At 43.8% G+C, this 18317-nt stretch overlaps 1 long non-coding RNA gene across 1 annotated transcript in view; it reads left to right on the top strand.

Annotated features, from left to right (window-relative positions):
- Window positions 1–15888, top strand: part of LOC129463148 (uncharacterized) — a 49705-nt gene extending 33817 nt beyond the window's left edge. Inside the window, exons 4-5 of the long non-coding RNA XR_008651026.1 lie at window positions 13132–13235; window positions 14258–15888. This is a non-coding gene — a long non-coding RNA (uncharacterized lncRNA). The remainder of the gene's footprint in view (window positions 1–13131; window positions 13236–14257) is intronic.
- Window positions 15889–18317: the final 2429 nt, after the last annotated feature.

Below are 18317 nucleotides of genomic sequence, written 5' to 3' on the forward strand. Positions count from 1 at the left end.
CCCCACACTCAGTCTGCCTCTCCTTCTTCCCTCCCCACCTCATTTAGCAGAGGCTCCTTTCTATTCATTGTTTAGGTCAAAAATCTTGGAGTCATCTTGGATTTCCTCCCACCTTTCAATCCACTTCCAGTTTGTTGGCAAATTCTATTGGTTTTCCCTTCTAAATATATCCTAAATATGATCGCTTCTTACCACTTCTGGTATATTCACCCAGTCAAAATTGCCATTATCCTTTGCCTGAATTTCTAACTGGTCCGCCCTGCACACTCACTCCCCTACCATTTATTCTCCATAGAAGCCATCCTTTTAAAATGTAAATCAGATCACTTGCCTCTTTTGCTCTTACCTGCCATGACTTGCATCTCATTTATGGAAAATATTAAGTCTTTACCAAGGTTCTGCATTTCCTGGCATATAATGGGGATGTTGAGTCTTTGACCTCCTCGCCTCGCACTCTTCCCTCACTCCAGCCCAGCCATGATGGCCTGAGTATACTGTGCCTTTGCCTTTGCCTACTATGTTCTCACTACCTGAATATTCTTTCCAAGATACCTGCGTTGCTGACTCTCCTCCTTCTTTAAGTCTTTACTTAAATGTCACTCCCTCCAAGACACCATCACAGACCACCCCATATAAGATGTACCCACTCCCTATGACCATCACTCACCTTCCTGTATTCTCATACCCTGAGGACACAAAGGTTTCTATGAATTTCAAGATAGTGTTTATGCTCAATTATTTGAAAATGTAAAAACAATTCAAGAGTCATTGATTTGGGACTCTGATAATTCCAGGTGTGGTTAAAATGATGTACATTTTTCACATCATTTACTTTTCTGCCCCCTAAGTAAGCGCAAACAAGATGCAAGGGGCTATTGTATGTGGTGAAAAAAAAACTGGACTGAGATGTAAATGAGCCGGATTCTAGTCTAGGTCCACCGCCCAAGACTGTGCCCACGGGCCTGTGGGCTTACCTCCCTGGGGTGAGCTCACCCTCCTTCCCAGTTCCTACCTCGTAAAATGGGAATGTTCAATGGGTCTGCCATTGGGAAATCAACCTAATGAGGAATTGTAAGTGGTTACAATTAACTCTGTTCCATTCCATCCAATAAATATACGTCAAACATTTACCATGTCCAAGGCACTATGTTAACGGTAATATGAAATAAAAGGTACTTCTTGCCCATAGTTCAAAGATAGTAGAGGAGAAAAGACCTTACATCATAGAATTAAAATAACTACATTTTTTAAAATGATGCAATATAGTTTTACACCCTACCCTCATCTTTAGATGAAGAAGCTGAGCTGAGGTTCAGAGAAGTGAAGTGACTGATTAAAGAATAAACAATTAATAATAGCAGTGGAGTCAGGGCTCTCCAAAGAGGCTAATGGGTTTGATTGCTCTGAAGATAGAATTCAATTCGTTCCCTAACATTTGCAACTTTAAAAAAAATCAGAATATACATTCTAATCAGTATAGAAACTGGATTCTTTTTATTTTGTTAACCTTTTAGAAGCTGTATGAGAGGGCTCATTGGGAGATGATCCTCGTATTTTTGCAGCTTGATCATCTGTCTATACCAATATGCAAAAGGAGTCAGGATTTAAACGCCTAAAGATGAATAGCCTGTTCACCTGTGTACACAATCCAGTGTTTGGACAGGATGATCTGTTATTAATTTAAATCAATAACTGAAAAACAATGCCCGTCACCACTCCACCCATCCCATAAGAAAGAAAGAGCTGGGATCATAAAACTCACAAAGCATACCTGAAACACTCCATAGAAAACAGTCATAGTTAATGCCTGGGTCAACACAATCCACCTCTGGTTTAATTTACTAAAACACTATGAGAGAGAAGGTCACGGGGGCCTTGACACACCCATCGTAACTATGAACTAATGTCTCCCAGATGATCAGGGAATCCTTTCCTGAGGAATTCAGTTCCCTGAACTTGACCTTGTTCAATAACTTTAGAGTGAAGAAGAAAATGACTGCCAGATTAAAAGAGAAATATTTTATTCTTTGGCCAGATTCTGATCAGCTGAGAAATAAGATAATGATGCCTGTTAAATGAGCAACCCTCGGCCTTCCCTCCATCTACAGCTACAGGGAATGGGAAGTAGCCATGAGAAGCCCTGGGGCTGCTGGATTCTCTGCAAGGCCATCCTCCTGTAACTAAGGTCACTGTATTGCACTGTCAAATCCAAATACATCTTAGCTGGAAAGACCTGCCCGTCACCTATCAACCCCTTCACTTCATAAACGTGTCTTCACAGTTCACAAAGACTGGCCCCAGCATCATCGCACGGACACTCGTGACACTCTGGAAGGTAAGGCAGGCGTCAGTATTTCCATTTCAGGTGAGACAGTGAACTCAGACCCTATTCAGTGATTCACCCAAGGTCACCGACAGCTTGTCTGTCAGGGAGAAGGAGCCTGAACTCTGGTTGTATCCTCTGAGTTTGGTAACTGACCACTGCCAATCTTACAAAGCAGGACATGAAACTCATCAAGGTGAGGTAGCTTCTCGTGGTTACCTAGGGGATGAGTGCCAGGGTTGAGACTTGAGAGTGCCAAACACTGATTCTTCCTTCCTGTCTCTGAACGTCCCAGGGATTTAACCATCTCCTTTTTCCCATTGCTCCCACCTATTTTCCAACTTGGATTCAACTGAAGGAGATGCCACAAAACCTTCTTTCTCCTCACTTTCATCCTGGGAATCAAGATCAACCTTTCAGTTTTTTTTTTTTTTTTTTTTTTTTTTTGAGGCGGAGTCTCGCTCCGTCCCCAAGGCTGGAGTGCAGTGGCGCAATCTCAGCTCACTGCAAGCTCCGCCTCCCGGGTTCATGCCATTCTCCTGCCTCAGCCTCCCGAGTAGCTGGGACCACAGGCACCTGCCACCACGCCCGGCTAATTTTTTTTGTATTTTTAGTAGAGACGGGGTTTCACCGTGTTAGCCAGGATGGTCTCGATCTCCTGACCTCGTGATCCGCCCGTCTCGGCCTCCCAAAGTTCTGGGATTACAGGCGTGAGCCACTGCGCGCAGCCAGACTTTCAGTTTTATGGGTTTATTACTGTTGTTTCATTTTCAAATTTAATAACCATGGGGAAAAAAAAAGTTAATGAGGTACCAATGCTTCCAGTTACTAGATAATTTAGAAATTATGATAATCATTTTCTAATATGGTAACTCTTACTTAACTGCTTAGCAGAGGACCTTATCTACTAATTGCAGATTTGGTGGTAGATATCCTTATCATTATTATAAATACTCTTGGCCACCCAGCTAATTAGAAGCAGAACCAATACTTGAACCTAGGCCTTCAGATTCCTTGCCCAGTGCTGTAGTAGGGCTGCCTCACAGGGTTGGGATGCTTGAATTAAGCAGCATAGATAAGAGAGGCTATGAACTTAGGGAAGGGGGCTGTGGGGCTAATTACAGCTTATCAGTTATTCAGGCAGGGTCATCTAGGGCCAGTTCCTGCCAGGGTGCTGGGAAACACAGGTCTAAGAGTCAAAGTATAGATTGCTTGGCTCGTTGACAGGACTAGGAAAGCTAAAGGATTTATCAGCTGGAGAAGAAGATTGATGAGAGATGGGGACAGAAACCAGTTGTGCTGCCTGCTTTGCCTGTAGGGTTAAAACTTTATTCCTTTGGGTGCAGAGCAAAATAAGGAGATGATGAGAGAGGAAGATTTTCGGAACCCAGAAAGAATTGGAGGCCTTAGCTTTGGACTGCTTCTAGACTAACTGTATCCATCTTCTAGACTGGCCAAAAAATCGCTTGACTCCGCCTCCTCCCCCAGCTATCCTCTCGTCCCTGGCACCCAAGCACTACCTCAAGCCCATGTGTTTATTCCTGTCTCTGTCCTAGACCACTGCAAAGCCTAGTGAATCTGTGTCTCCTCAGCGCCTCCCCAACAAGCCTTTTCCAAGACTCCCCTCTCCAGGGGAACACCCGCCCTCCCCCAGGCTGGCCATGTGGAGTCTGTCTTGTTCCCCCCATCTCGTTACACTTGTGTATTTGGTTGTTGACACAGGGGCTGACCCCACATGTTACATCACCCTGTGCAGAGCACATTCAGCAGGCGAATGACTTACAGCACATGCTCTGTCTTCTGTTCTTTCTATTAGGGGCGTGATTTAGAAGATGAATGTTTATAACATGACCTAAGGAATTTCATCCTTCTCTGGAAAACTGTGTAGGAGAGAATCCTGATGGACAAAGAATAATGTGTTCTGGGCTCCAGCCAAATATTTGGACTTGTTTGAAAAAGCCTTGGTGCTCACCTTCTGCTGTTTATTGCAAACTCGTCACCTCGTGATCGTCCCTAGCTGGCTCAGAAGGGAGTGGTGACAAATGAGCATCTCCTTTGTTTTCATGCAGAAACCACTTTGCAGTGATGATGTGTTAATTCTTTATTAAGTGACTTCCTGACCAAACACCTTAAAAGGCCATGTAACTCTCCTCTCCTGCATTGCATTTGTGGGGGAAAGGAGAGGGTATGGAGCATGAAAGGCAAATCAGATCTATGTACTGGGGGTACCCAGGCAGAAAAGCAGTTCCTTGTGAATGGAAAACAGCTCAGCAGTGTCTGTCCCCTGCTAGGTCCTTGGGAGGTGGTTTGCCATAGTGGAACACCAGATTCGTTGTTGATCTTGGTTAAATCACATAGGGAAGTGATATAACCTCTTTGAACCTCAGTGTCTTCTGCAAAAAGAACCCTGCAAAGCTATCACAGAGATTAAATTAGTTAAATTATGTGTAAAAAGGATAATTTTAAAATACTTCCTGCTGTGTTTTTCTTTGATGATTTCTTGCTACCATTATGACCTTAGAGCAGGAAAAAAGTAAATGCTGCCTCAGGAAGGAAAAGGGAGTTATGTAGACAGGAAGAAGAATTGAAACTCCAGAAAGGATTCTAAGAAGTAAAATACCATTAAAGGAATCTAAAGCAGAGAGGTTTCCCTGAGAAGAGACAGTAAAAATGTTAAGTCTCTTTGAAGAATTCCTGCACTGACATCTCTTAGGTAGTGATTGGCAAAGGCAAGATGGTAGCATAATGATCTGGGATAGGGCATAGATTTTCTTCAAAAATGAGGTTAATGTGGCAATTCCTAGGTTTCCTGGGGCTTAGACAAGATTCTACCAGCCCCAGGGACAGCTGCTCCATGGAGATAAAGAGCCCCCCGACAACAGCTATGAAGTAGACCCTATCTAGGTATTGGGGATGGAGAAGGTCACGCCTCTGTAGTACCAGGAAGCTCTGTGGTGGCTGTCTAGCTATTTGTCCAAAGACCAGTGAACATTCTGCATGATAGAGCCAGCAATTAGATGCCACCAACACCCAGACCAGACCATTTGAAGTGATTGGCAGCTGGAGCCAGCAAAGAGCAGACCATGAGTTTTATTGGCCATGAACTTTGCCCACGTATTTCAGACAGGTGCCCAGGGTACAGACCTTGCTGACCATATTGGGTCAGAAACCCAGCTGGTGAACTCTGTTCCCTGTCACTGTGAGGATATGAGAGTTTCTCTCTTCAGCCAGATGCCATCTTGGTTGGGAGGAGAGTCTAAATGTTTAAACATTTTCCCAAAGATACTTAGGTTTACCTAAAGAATCAGTTTAAACTTCAAGACACTGTTTTGAATCCAAAGACCTTTGTAAATGAAAGATTTCCCTTCCCCAATCCTCCCACAATCATCTGGCCCAGTAGGATGGTTACGAGAATTAGTTGCAGGGATCAGTTGCAGAGAAATAAAAAGGCCCAACTAACTTGTAAGTCATTGTATTTTAACTCAACTCTGTATTTAGTAGCACCACAGGCTGGGCGCGGTGGCTCATGCCTGTAATTCTAGCACTTTGGGAGGCCGAGATGGGCAGATCACGAGGTCAGGAGATCGAGACCATCCTGGCTAACACGGTGAAACCCCGTCTCTACTAAAAATACAAAAAATTAGCTGGGCGTGTGGCGGGTGCCTGTAGTCCTAGCTACTCAGGAGGTCAAGGCAGGAGAATGGCATGAACCTGGGAGGTGGAGCTTGCAGTGAGCTGAGATTGTGCCACTGCACTCCAGCCAGGGCGACAGAGCAAGACTCCGTCTCAAAAAAACAAATTGCACCACAGATAGGAGACAATGCATGTGAGTTCTCTTAAATGTAATTGAAAATATCAAATTGGATAGAATCCTCCAATATGAAAAGCTTCTCACTTTTGGTATACTAAATACCGCTAACACAGAGTAGGAAGAAAGTTTGTACATACTTACTGGCCACAAGTTGATTTTATTTACAGCATTGAAAGTAAAGAAAAATGGAAATAATCCATTATGTTTTAGTTAATTTCTAATGTTGAACATAGTTAAGATTTTTTTTCTGGGACTCCACAGTGTGAGGGGAGAGATAACATCCTAACAGTATTCCTTTTTCTAGATCAGTGACATTTGCATCACTTGTGCTGGTCTCCATCCTTCTCCTTCCTAGTGCTCTAGGGTTTGGGTCACCATCTTAGCCAACTGCCAACAGATTTTCACTACTATCTCTTTCCCACTTTATTCCAGGTTTCTCCGAATTATTTTGTCATTCTTCTTCATTTAATTACCACAAATGCCCACTATGAGAGATATTATTAACTTCATTTTGCAGATAAAGAAACAATGGATCCACACAGTTAAGAGAAGATATTTCTAAATATTTATTGCACATAAAATGAAGAGAAGCGGCCGGGTGCAGTGGCTCATACCTGTAATCCCAACACTTTTGGAGGCTGAGGTGGGCAGATTGCCTGAGCTCAGGAGTTCGAGACCAGCCTGGGAAACATGGTGAAACCGCATCTCTACTAAAAATACAAAAATTAGCCGGGCATAGTGGTGCATGCCTATAATCCCAGCTACTCAGGAGGCTGAGGCAGGAGAATCCCTTGAACCTGGGAGGCGGAGGTTGCAGTGAGCCAAAATTGCGCTACTGCACTCCAGTCTGGGTGACAGATCCCATCTCAAAAGGCATGGCGGTGTGCGCCTGTAGTCCTGGTTACTAGGGAGGCTGAGTCAGGAGTATTGCTTGAACCTGGGAAGCGGAGGTTGCAGTGAGCCGAGATCGTGGTGACAGACAGAGACTCTGTCTCTTAAAAAAATAAAAAAAGATGACAAGTTTGATTTTAGCCATAATCCTTATGAAAAGTGTTATTCTTAAAGGAGGTCTGTCCAGTACAACTACAATGTGCTGGTCAAGGAGGATGCCAGAGTGCCTCAACCTGGCCTCTCCAATCACATGGAACTCTGAGAATCAAGCTGAGAGGTGGAGAAAGGAAACAGTCAACATAATCTCCAAATTATGTTGCTGGTACTTGGTGGTGGGGCCTTTGGGGGAGGTGATTAGGGTTAGATGAGGTCATGTGAGTGGGGGCCCATGATGGGATTAGTGGCTTTATGAGAAGAGGAAGAGAGACTTGGGCTGGCATGCTCCCTCTCTCTCACCATATGATGCCCTCTGTCAGATTATGACACCACGAGAAGGCCTTTGCCAGGTGCTGGCACGTTGATATTGGACTTCCCAGCCTCTGAAACTGTGAGAAATAAATTTTCTTTATAAATTACCCAGACTCTGGTATTCTGCTATAGCAACACAAAACAAAGACAGACAGTGCCCTTTTTCCTGCCATCAAAACAGAAGATGGGGATGAGGGTAGGAGTTCTCAAGGGACTCTCCCCAAATCTGAAGGAAATCACAAACTTGCAGTGCTGCTTGGAAGGTGTCCGTCAAGACCCTGGGTTTACTCTAGCTCTGAATTCCATTTCCGCTGTGTGTGTTTGGGTCTTGACAGGGATAGAGAGGGTGATGGTGATGATGGTGTGGTCGCTTTCTCTTTAATCCACGGCTGTTGAAGTTTTGACCACGTTAGGGCCAAATGTGGAAATTAACCTAATTTTTTTTTTTTTTTTTTGAGACAGAGTCTTGCTTTGTCACCCAGGCTGGAGTGCAATGGCATGATCTCGGCTCACTGCAACCTCCACCTCCTGGGTTCAAGCAATTCTGGTGCCTCAGCCTCCTGGGTAGCTGGGATTACAGATACGCGACACCACGCCCAGCTAATTTTTGTATTTTTAGTAGAGATGGGGTTTCACCATGTTGAGCAGGCTGGTCTCAAACTCCTGACCTCAGATGATCTGCCTGCCTCGGCCTCCCAAAGTGCTGGAATTACAGGCGTGAGCCACTGTGCCTGGTGACCTTCTTTTTAAATATACTTCACCTAGAAATCCATTCTGTGAGACGAAACCTGAAAGTGATCATACTCCCTGCCAGTCTGAGGTGACCAGGGCGTGGCTTAACTTACGGTTTCTAAACATTTTATTCCCAAAGGAAATGTTACAGGGAGGGCCAATACATACAACAGGGAAAGGCTGACAGCTCTAGGGGAAACTGAGGGCTGACAGGAGCCCCGCCCTCCACTCTTGCTCTTCCTGCCCCTCCCACATATCCTGGGAGCATCCCTTCGGAACCCCACAGGCTCCACATAGTGTAGTTGGAAATCACTGCATACATAGAAAATATGAGCAAGAAAACCACACATGAAGAATTATTACTAAGGGCTGCCATAAGCATCATGCTTGTCTTTTGGGGAATTATGATTCATTAACCAAATAAGAACGTACCACCATTTCTTCTAGCGTGCTTTATCCCAGGAACACTGTGTGCACAGAATAGCTTGACTTCATTGCCAGAGTGGCCATTTTAAACTTTAATAAATGCTGTCCCTTTGCTTTGGTTCTCCCTAAATATTCGAATTAGATCCATTTTTATGGTCCCAGAAACGTGCTAAATTTAACAGAAATCATTAAAATGTCTAAAAACATATATTTCAGGGAACTCCCAACATAGACAGTATGAAGAAACACACACACACACACACACACACACACACACACATATATAGTTCACTTATATAAAGTGAAATGGGTAACAATTCATGACAAGTGAAGTGATATTATAGGACAATGTATGATTAAAAACCAAGCCTGTTGCTCAGAAAATAATTGCTCTAGGAATTCAGTACTAAGATTGCCTTGTATCACAGTGGCATCCTAATTATGGTATACAGAAAAATGAAGGAGGTTGAATTCTGCTCTCCTGGGCCCTGGTCATGTCTCACCTGGAATGTTGACTTAGCTCTGAGCACCTCACTTTAAGAAAAACGTGGTCAAAGCACAATGGGCTCTGATATGAGATCACGTCTTATGAAGAAGTGTTGGTAGAGTTGTAGCTGCTTTGTTTGGGGAAGGTAGTACACTGGTGTGACCCTTACTTCACCAGGGATTTTCATGGAAAAGAGTATGTCCAGCCTCTCTACAACCCTTCTTCCCCTCTATCCTCCCTATTTACCTCTCCAGTGGGGTGGACACCAGGGGGTGCCATTGATACAGATTACAGTGTGAACTGTGTCCCTTTGAGCTATGCAAAACAGTGGCCCAGTCACTGCCTTTACAAAAAGGGATTTGAGTTTTTCCGTGTGGTTTCAAAAAGTAGGTACAAATTAAAAGGCCAGAAAACAAGGGTAGTGAGATTTTGGCTTAAGATAAGGACATTCTAACAGTGGGAGAAGATAGAATGAGTGGCTCTAGATGTACGTGTTTGGAAAGGAGTCTTATTTAGAAGGAAGTCTGTGCCTCTAAAATTGATAATAATGATAGTAACCAGTGAATTGCATTTTTGTGACGTGAGTGACCTTGTAGTATCTTATGTTTTTCACAAGTGGTCTCCTTCTTCATAACTACACCAATACTTCTAGGTAGGAATTATAATTATCTTTATTTTATAGATGAAGAAACTGAAGTTTGGACAAATTGCATTACCTTCCTAAGGTCACAAAGAGAACAAATTTGTGATTCAGTCTCTCTAATTTCAGAATGCAAACTCTTAACCATTATGCCACATTGCCTTTCAACAATGAGTTACAAAATCTCATCTTTCTTAGCATGTTCAAATGCTCAATTATTGTGAAACTTGATCTACAAATAAAATTAGATCTTGACCTTCTACCTCAAGGGGTAAAATCATTTCTATGGAACAAGGGTAGGTGAGATGGATTTGTCTTGCTCTCACTACTCACTGCTACCTATGTCTGGGACTCAGGGGTGAACCTGCACACCTGGGCTCCAGATGGGGAAAGCTGTTCTACACATAGCATATGCCTCCAGTTCCAATTCTATCATCTCATGCACCCAATGCATGAAAGATGCACAAAGGTTCATGCTGGATATTTTGATTTTGTCATTTCCCAAATGCCCTCTCCAAAAATCACCTTAAGGAGGCAACATGGGTCTTACATGATACTTCAGAGCTGCTGGTGGGAGCAGAAAGGAGCAGAGCCCATTGGAGAACACTCAGTGCTCACTGTCATGTTGGAAACACTGAGATAAAAAGGAGAGGCAAAGCCTTTCACTATGTGTGCATCCGACAGCTGCAGCTCTTATTGCTTGTGCTATGTCTGTGAAGTGAAGACCATGGTGAGACCCTCACTGAGGCTCTGTTAGTGTTAAAAACAGATGTTCCTTCAACACTCACATCTTAGGTGGCCACTTTCACGGGGTGGAAAAGGATAATCTAAACCTTCCTGTTCTTGCCAAAATAACCATGTGTAGGTCTTTGTTCTGCACGTCTCTGGAACACACAGATTTCCAAGCAGTGGGAACCTCCTGTCCTGTTCAGTTGTTGGACAAACTCTTGTTCTGCCCATTTCACCCTAGTTTCCTGAAATCCTGGCAGTAGGGCTCCCATGACTGGAGCCTGTGAGAGCCTCCTTTGTCAGGAGAGTTTTCACAGCTAAAGCCATCAAGGCTGACAGTGAAGGGCACTGGGCTTCAAGCCCATTACAGTGATGACAGGTATTGCCTTGGCTGCCCGAGCTGAGTGGTCGCCCCTCTGCAGGTCTGTCTGGCTCCATCCCAGGGAAGAAGGCGGTGGAAGGTACCCATGTGCTGCAGTTGGCTCTGCCTGGCCATGGGGGAGGATGGCAGAGGACTGACCTCTTGCTGCTTCAAAAGGGTGGAAGTTGTTTTGCCCTTTAAACTGATACAGAAACAAGTTGGAACAATAAAACTAATCCGCCGAAGCAATCCAAGCATGGAATCCAGAAATGTATACTCAAATTTTTTCTCCATTTTCTTTCTTCATAAATTTGGAACATTTGTGGCAGAAAGAGAAATCAGAAAAGAAATGGATTTAGAAAAGAGAGAGAAGTAGTTTAGAGGGTTGTATAGGGAGGCAACACGATAAAGTTGGAAGAAAAATGGACTTGGAGAGAGAACAGTCAAATCTGGGCCTGCCTCTGAGTGCCTGTGTGGCCCTCGGCAAGTTTCCCTTCAACTTGAAGACCTGGGTCTCTATGATCCCTTTCAGTTGCAAGATTAAGACCTGAGAGTTCTTGCTTATATAAACAGAATTCTTCCAAGGCCATAATTATTCCCATAATCAAGAACTATTTATTAACTAAGCACCAGTGTGTGATTTTCTCAAGATAAGAGCAAGAAGAAATGGTCCTTACAGGCTAGATAGCTGCGACATGGACCAACAACTAAGCATATCTAAAAATTCAACTAATTCATAATATGAATTCAAAATATGAATTGAATAAGCAAAAAAAAATATTATACCATGGGAGTTGAATGTTTTGACAGGGGAAATCCAGGCACTGACTTCAGGATGGTACTTTCTGTTTTGATTGAGACTGAGCCACACTGGACTTTCTGGCATGGGCATAACCCAAGCATCTGCATGGCAGAGTTGTGGCTCATTGCTATTTGCCACAGACAGGAAGGGTGGGATCAAACAAAAGGAACCTTCTCGGTTGACCACCATAAATGCTGAAGACCAAGGCTTCAACTCACTTACTGGAGTGGATTTCCTTTAACGGATGGCCTTGGTCACCCTGGAGAGACTTAAGAATGTTTAAGTAACTTAACAAACACTCAGTAAGGAGTGGGATCAGGATTCTTCTCCAGGGCTAACAGTTTTAACTGCCATTCTACATTGCTTGCCTGAGACAGCTGCCAACCTGGGCTTCTGTGACTACCACTCCGTGCTTCTCAAGCCAGGGCGCACGTTAGACTCATCTGGAGAGCTTTGTGAAGCCATCCATGTCCAGGCTCACCCACAGAGTCCTCAGTTTTCTCGGTTTGAGGAGGGGCCTGTGCACCAATACTTTTTAAAAGCTCCCTCTGGGTGATTCTAAGTACAATCAGGGTGTGAATCACTGATGTCCATAATGAAAAGTGTCAGACTCCAAAGCAAACTCAGGAGAAGGACTGCCTTCATGGTATGGATCCCTGGCAGATTTGAGCCTTATAGGATTGGGCTAGCAGCTTGTGGAAGTGGATGCAAATCTTCCAATCCTCTAATGGCAGATGAGCCTCTGGACTCATGAGAACGCTGGCTTGGTAAAAATCCCCTGCATACCACAGGCCTCCCTTGGAGAAATCACCTAAAGAAACACCATGAAGAATTCATTCTGGCCTCAAATAGTTACATGGATGTTTGTTACAAGAAGATACATTTAACCACTGAAGTTCCTACTCATTGAGTGAACCCTGCCTCCCTCCTCTCTGGTTTCCAGAAACAAGGATTTTTTCCATACTCCTCTTACTTCTTGCCTCATGGCTAATGCCCATGGAGGTGGGGTGAGTGACCTGCTGGTGACCAAGGGAAATGAATCTGCACAGGAAACCCAAGCCCTCCCTCCCTCCCTTCTCATTAGAAGCCAGCTTCCCCTGGAAAACAGCCACATTCTGCTCTGCTTTATCATGTCTATGTGGCCCTCCCTGAGTGGGAAGCCTTAAGTTTTGTAAGATTGACCATAAGTGTGGTGATATTTCCTAATTCCAGGGAATGGAGCTAGTCATGCCACACATCTTTGCTGTTCTCACGAACTGAGGTAATTTTTATTTTTATTTTTTTGAGGAAGGGTCTTACTCTGTCACCCAGGCTGGAGTGTAGTGGTGTGATCATAGCTCACTGCAGCCTTGGCCTCCTGGGCTTAGGTGATCCTCCCACCCTAGCTTCCCATGTAGCTGGGATTACAGGTATGTGCCACCTCACCTCCTTTTCTTTTCTTTTTCTTTTTTGGAGAGACAGTCTTCTTATGTTGCCATTTTGAACTCCTGAGCTCAAGTGATCCTCCTGCCTTGGCCTCCCAAAGTGCTGGGATTATAGGTGTGAGCCACTGCACCCTGCCCAAGGTAATATTTTGACCTTCCTTTACCTTATTCTTTGTCCATCTCTTAATTAGTTTATAACTTAGATGGGAAAAAAGAAGTGTGTAAATAAATAAATCTTAAATAAATCCCTTCAGTTCCCCATAGAATGCCATTTTCCCCTAGCTATCTATTCATGTAACAAAACGAACAAGAAAACGCTACAAATTCTCTCCCTATTTATACTATCCCACCATTATGTTATAACTCTCATTATAATGTTTTAGTTTTTCCTTGAAATAATAATCATCAACCCATTTGTAAACCATATGTTTCTACCCACAAGTGACAACCAGAATTTCAGGATTAATTGCAAGAGCCATAAAGAGCTTTTTGGTAATTTCCCTAAGAGCCTCCATGAATAGTAACAAGGGCGAATAGTAACCCCCGGCTCCAGCTGTCCCCACTGCCGTGGCAGGTTATGACACTTTCTTTCCTTAAGTAAAGGCCAAGAGAGATGGCTTTTCAGGACTTCCAGAGTCTGTATGACATAAAAAGCTTATTCCAGTAAAGGGAACAAGACCCTTGTCATCTGACACCAATGAGATGCTCTTCCCTTGGCTGGCAGGGATCTGGAGGAGGAGGAGCAGATAACCTTCAGCCTAAATAAGCAATACCATCATTATTCTGGAATCTCTCTGAAGTATGGCTGGTTACAGTGTGGAATTCCATAGGGCACGGGACTCTATCCAAGGGAGTAAGTTATCATAAGGACCTCATTATAACAGGGGCTCCAGGGACAGTGTCAATCAGCAGGCTTCAAGGTAGCTGGTAAAATTCTGGTGCTGGTCTGTTTAATCACTGCATGCTTGTTAATATAGTTAAGCCTCAGTTACAACAGAATCAACAGCCCAATTTGTCACTCATCCATTCCTTGTTCCATCATCGCCTGGTTGAGTTTCTGGCTTGTTTATTGGGCAACTCTAGGTGTCGGGCAAAATGAATGCCTCTTGTTTGAAATGCCTAATCCAGAGGCTTTTCACCTATGTGTTGTTTTCTCTCACCAGCACCTCTGCTCTGTGCCATGCTCTTGGCTAATTGAAGTTGTGAAAGGCGTGAGGATTCTGGTCATGGACTCAGCTCTCCCATAGGGGTCTGACACCAAAGCAATGGTCACAACAGTGAAAAGAAGAATCCATCTGGCCAGGCTCAGGTGGTTCAAGGCCTTCAGAATCTGCCTTGAGACTCTCACTGGCTTTAGACTGAAAACCATCTTGGCCCCGTCCATCCATGTAAGCAATTTAACGACAGCTTGCAAAGCACCGAGCTTTAACAGAAAGAAGAGAGGAGCACGGCACAAGAACTTGGACTCCAGAAGAGCTGCCTAACAGATTATTTTTCTGTGGTATTTCATGAGAACAAACGAAGTACGAATTTTCCTTTTGTCCGTCTGGCCTTTGGCGTTGTTTACCTTCTCTTTATTCTTCTGAACTGTACTTTGAGCCCTGGTAGCATTTCTGTCCTAAAATCTTATTGTCAGAGGTTTATTTATCAGCTTTTCAAATCATATCTGATAGAGTGAGTGTGCCGCCTTGACTCATCACTTTACTTCAGAAGAAATACAGCTCACCCTTTAAATGACAATGGTGATTGTCCACAGCTTTATGTTTTCTACACTGAAGTGGCAGGCTTCACTTAAAAATAATGTTTTCCCTCATCAAAAGAGAACAAGGGTAGAACCCTCAACTCTGCTGATGTCTGGGTAGTGACCTAACACCCATGTTTTGGACAATCACTCACTGTCTTATATCAGGTTTTCATTGCATGTAGGATAATTCTTTGTCAATGGTAGTTTTGTCAACTGTGATCTGAGTAATGAGGTTTTCTACTTTTGCTTGAAATTTTGAAAATATGCAAGCTTTAAACATTTGCAAAGTTGGATTCTGTTTTCTTTACAAAGCAATCTGATTTGCCGATATTCTCTCCATCTGTCAGGGGATGCGTGATGTGGTGTAGACTTAATGTGCTGCCTTTCTGGAACATGGACAGAGTAGCAGCACAGAAAAATGAGCATTTCAGCTCTGTGATGATTTGTGAAAAAAAATCTCAGATCATTGAGCAGGCATTTTGCTGACACCCATGAAAAATAACCACATGAGAGAGTGTGGCGTGATGGTCAGAGGCCACATGCTGGAGCTGGACTGCTTGAGTCAAATCCCAGCGGCTCAGCTGTAGTGAACTGAATGGTGGTCCCCAAAAGATACATGTATCTCCTAATCCCTGGAACCTGTGAATGTGACCTTATTAGGCAAAAGGGTCTTTGCAGATGTAATTACATTGAGGCTCTCAGAGATGAAAACATCCTGGATTATCAGGGTGGGTCCTATATCCAATGACAAGTGTTTCCTTATAGGAGACAGAAGAAGATGCAGACCCAGAAGAGACGAAGTAAAGATGGAGGCAGAGACTGGAGTGAGGCTGCCACAGGCCAAAAATGCCTGGTGCCAGCAAAAGCTGGAAGAGGCAAGGAAGGACCCTTCCCTGGGGCTTTTGGAGGGAGTGCAGCCCTGCTGATGCCTTAGTGTTGGACATCTGGGCTATGGAACCATAAGAGAGAAACTTCTGTTGTTTTAAGCCACCCAGTTTGTGGTACTCTGTTATGGCAGCCACAGGAAACTAATACACCCTTTACCACCTGAGTGACCTTGGCCAACTTACTTAACCTCCACGTATCAGTACCCTCAAAGGACCACCCTCCCCCCCAGGGTCACTGTGATGATAAAGTGCTTTAGCATAGGTGACTGGTTTACACCAGGGCCTGGTACCTAGCACATGCTATGCCAGTGTTTCTATCATGGCAGCAGCAGATGCAGCAGAGCTTAGATTTCAAATGTGTCCATGCTGGTTAGAAAAGTCACAGTCTGGGACACAGGCCACTTCTGGAAGAATCTCCCTCAGTGGATCCCAGTGTTCCAGCAATGTTTTCCAAGCGGCTGAAGAACAGGAAGCAGGAACAGGGTTCCCTACAAGAGCCATTATTCAGATGCCTCTACATCTGACTGGTTTTGGAGAAGTGTGACTTCTGGAGGTTTATGTGCTGGGACTTTAACAGCATACATACTAAAAACCACATTTATGTTTCCTCAAATGCTGGGCTGTCTATGAGCCTTGACCTGCCTGAGAAGATTAGAGGCAGGCGCCTAATCTGATCAGTCAACTCAGTGAAACAACGGCATTGATTAAAGCCATAAGATGTTAGGATTCTCTTTTCTTGGTGGCCTAAAAGGTCCCATTCCTTTCCCAAAGTGCTTAGCTTGATCCCATCCCAGGGAACAATTTTGAGTGGAGGAGAGCCTGGCCACAGATCATGCGATCATGTATGACTAAGTCTACTTGCCTTCATGGAAAGATACATGGAGTTTTGGGCAATTTCTTTGAAGCCCCTCTAGAGGCTTCTAAAGATTGTTTAGCGCCATCTGGTTTTCAATCCTGGATGTCAAACTTGTTGATTTTTGCCCTGGACCATCTGTTTTTCAACTTCCCATGGAACCTTTCCTTTGGGCCAAGTAGGGAAAGAAATACTATATTTTTAATTCTTTCTGTTTTGCCTTCTCATCCCAGTCACAGCATTAGAAAGGGAAAATCGACTGTCTGACAAAGCTCTGAAAGATTGGACATGAAGTGCTGGCCTTGCTAACTGCAGGGCATCTCCCTATAGATTGGATACCTTTTCCTTCACTCTCTGATAAAAAGTGAGACAGACTGAGCATAGTCTTGTGACCATTTAATGCCTGTGCCCAGAACATGGGTCTGTACCACTTACAGCAGTCACAGTGGGGAGGAGCAGGGACCCTGGGGTCTGCCTGCCTGGATCTGAATTCCAGCTGAGCCCATTCCGAGGCCAGTGCCTGAGAAAGTTATCTGACCTCTGAGATCCAGTCTACTAGCCTCACAAATGAGATTGTGACAACACTTACCTCAGTGAGGCATTGGACATCATCTCATTTAATCCTCAGCATGCCTCAGTGTCTAGCATTTAACAAGCTCCCATAAACATTAGTTATTATTATTCCTTAATATGAATAGCATTTAAAATAATAAAGTGGGAGAGAGCAATGCTGCATGCCCTACCACTGGCCAGAGAGCTTGCAGCAAGGAGAATGCTTAGGTGGAACACACAGGCCTTTTCTGTGTTCATCCCATTCCAAAGGATTTGGTGTTGCCATATATGGAACATGAAGATTAGAAATGGCCATTTCCAAACTGGTGAATCCCTTGGTGCCTTTTTCTCCATTGTGATTCATCTGGGGTACCCTCAGTTTTCAGTGGTCATGGCCATTCCAAACCAGCCATGAGCTGGGAGAACATTGTACTGTGGTAAACCCAGGGCCACCTGACCAGAGCTTCTCCAATTTTATAAACCCAAGTTGTAGGTGGGATGATGGATGCAGGCTTCCCTGGCAAATATTTCCTGGGCATTGTAGACACTGTCACTTCTGGGGGGCTGCAATTGCCTCATTGTATAATTCTGGTCATCAGAAAGGAGGCAGTAATAGATGAGCTGCCCTTCTGGACAAAATTACATCTCTCTAATTGAAAAAGGTTAAGAAGCTATTTTCTTTTCCCCCTCTGCAACCACTATTTATTGCATGAGATTTCAGAATGATGATGATAAAAAAGCAAGTTTATAGAGATATCATGAGGTTGTATAAATAAAATAAAGTAATATCTGGGACAGATATACCAAAGAAAATTGAACCCCAAATGTCTAACTTTGCAGTCCATACTTAGCCAGAACTCCCAATGAATTAAAACACAGACTGCATAATTATGTACACAAAATGCCTTTAAAGTTTCTCCATAAATTTGGAGAAAAAAGGATAGTCTGTTTAAAGCTACTAGGGCAAAATTCCTTACTGTGGGTTTATAGGCACTAGTACAAGTGGTTCCCAAATCCCCCTTTTTATTTTTTAATTATAAATAAGAAAGAACAGAGTCTCCCCTTGCAACTTCCACTTCATCGCAGCCTCCAGGCACAAAGGACAGAGTTCTTGGAAAAAAGGAAGGCTTAATTCCAGGTCTCTAATAGCAAAGTTATAGTCAGACTGAACATTGATTATATTTAAA

The sequence above is a fragment of the Symphalangus syndactylus genome, chromosome 14 (genome assembly GCF_028878055.3).
Source record: "Symphalangus syndactylus isolate Jambi chromosome 14, NHGRI_mSymSyn1-v2.1_pri, whole genome shotgun sequence".
NCBI classification, from domain to species: Eukaryota; Metazoa; Chordata; class Mammalia; order Primates; family Hylobatidae; genus Symphalangus; species Symphalangus syndactylus.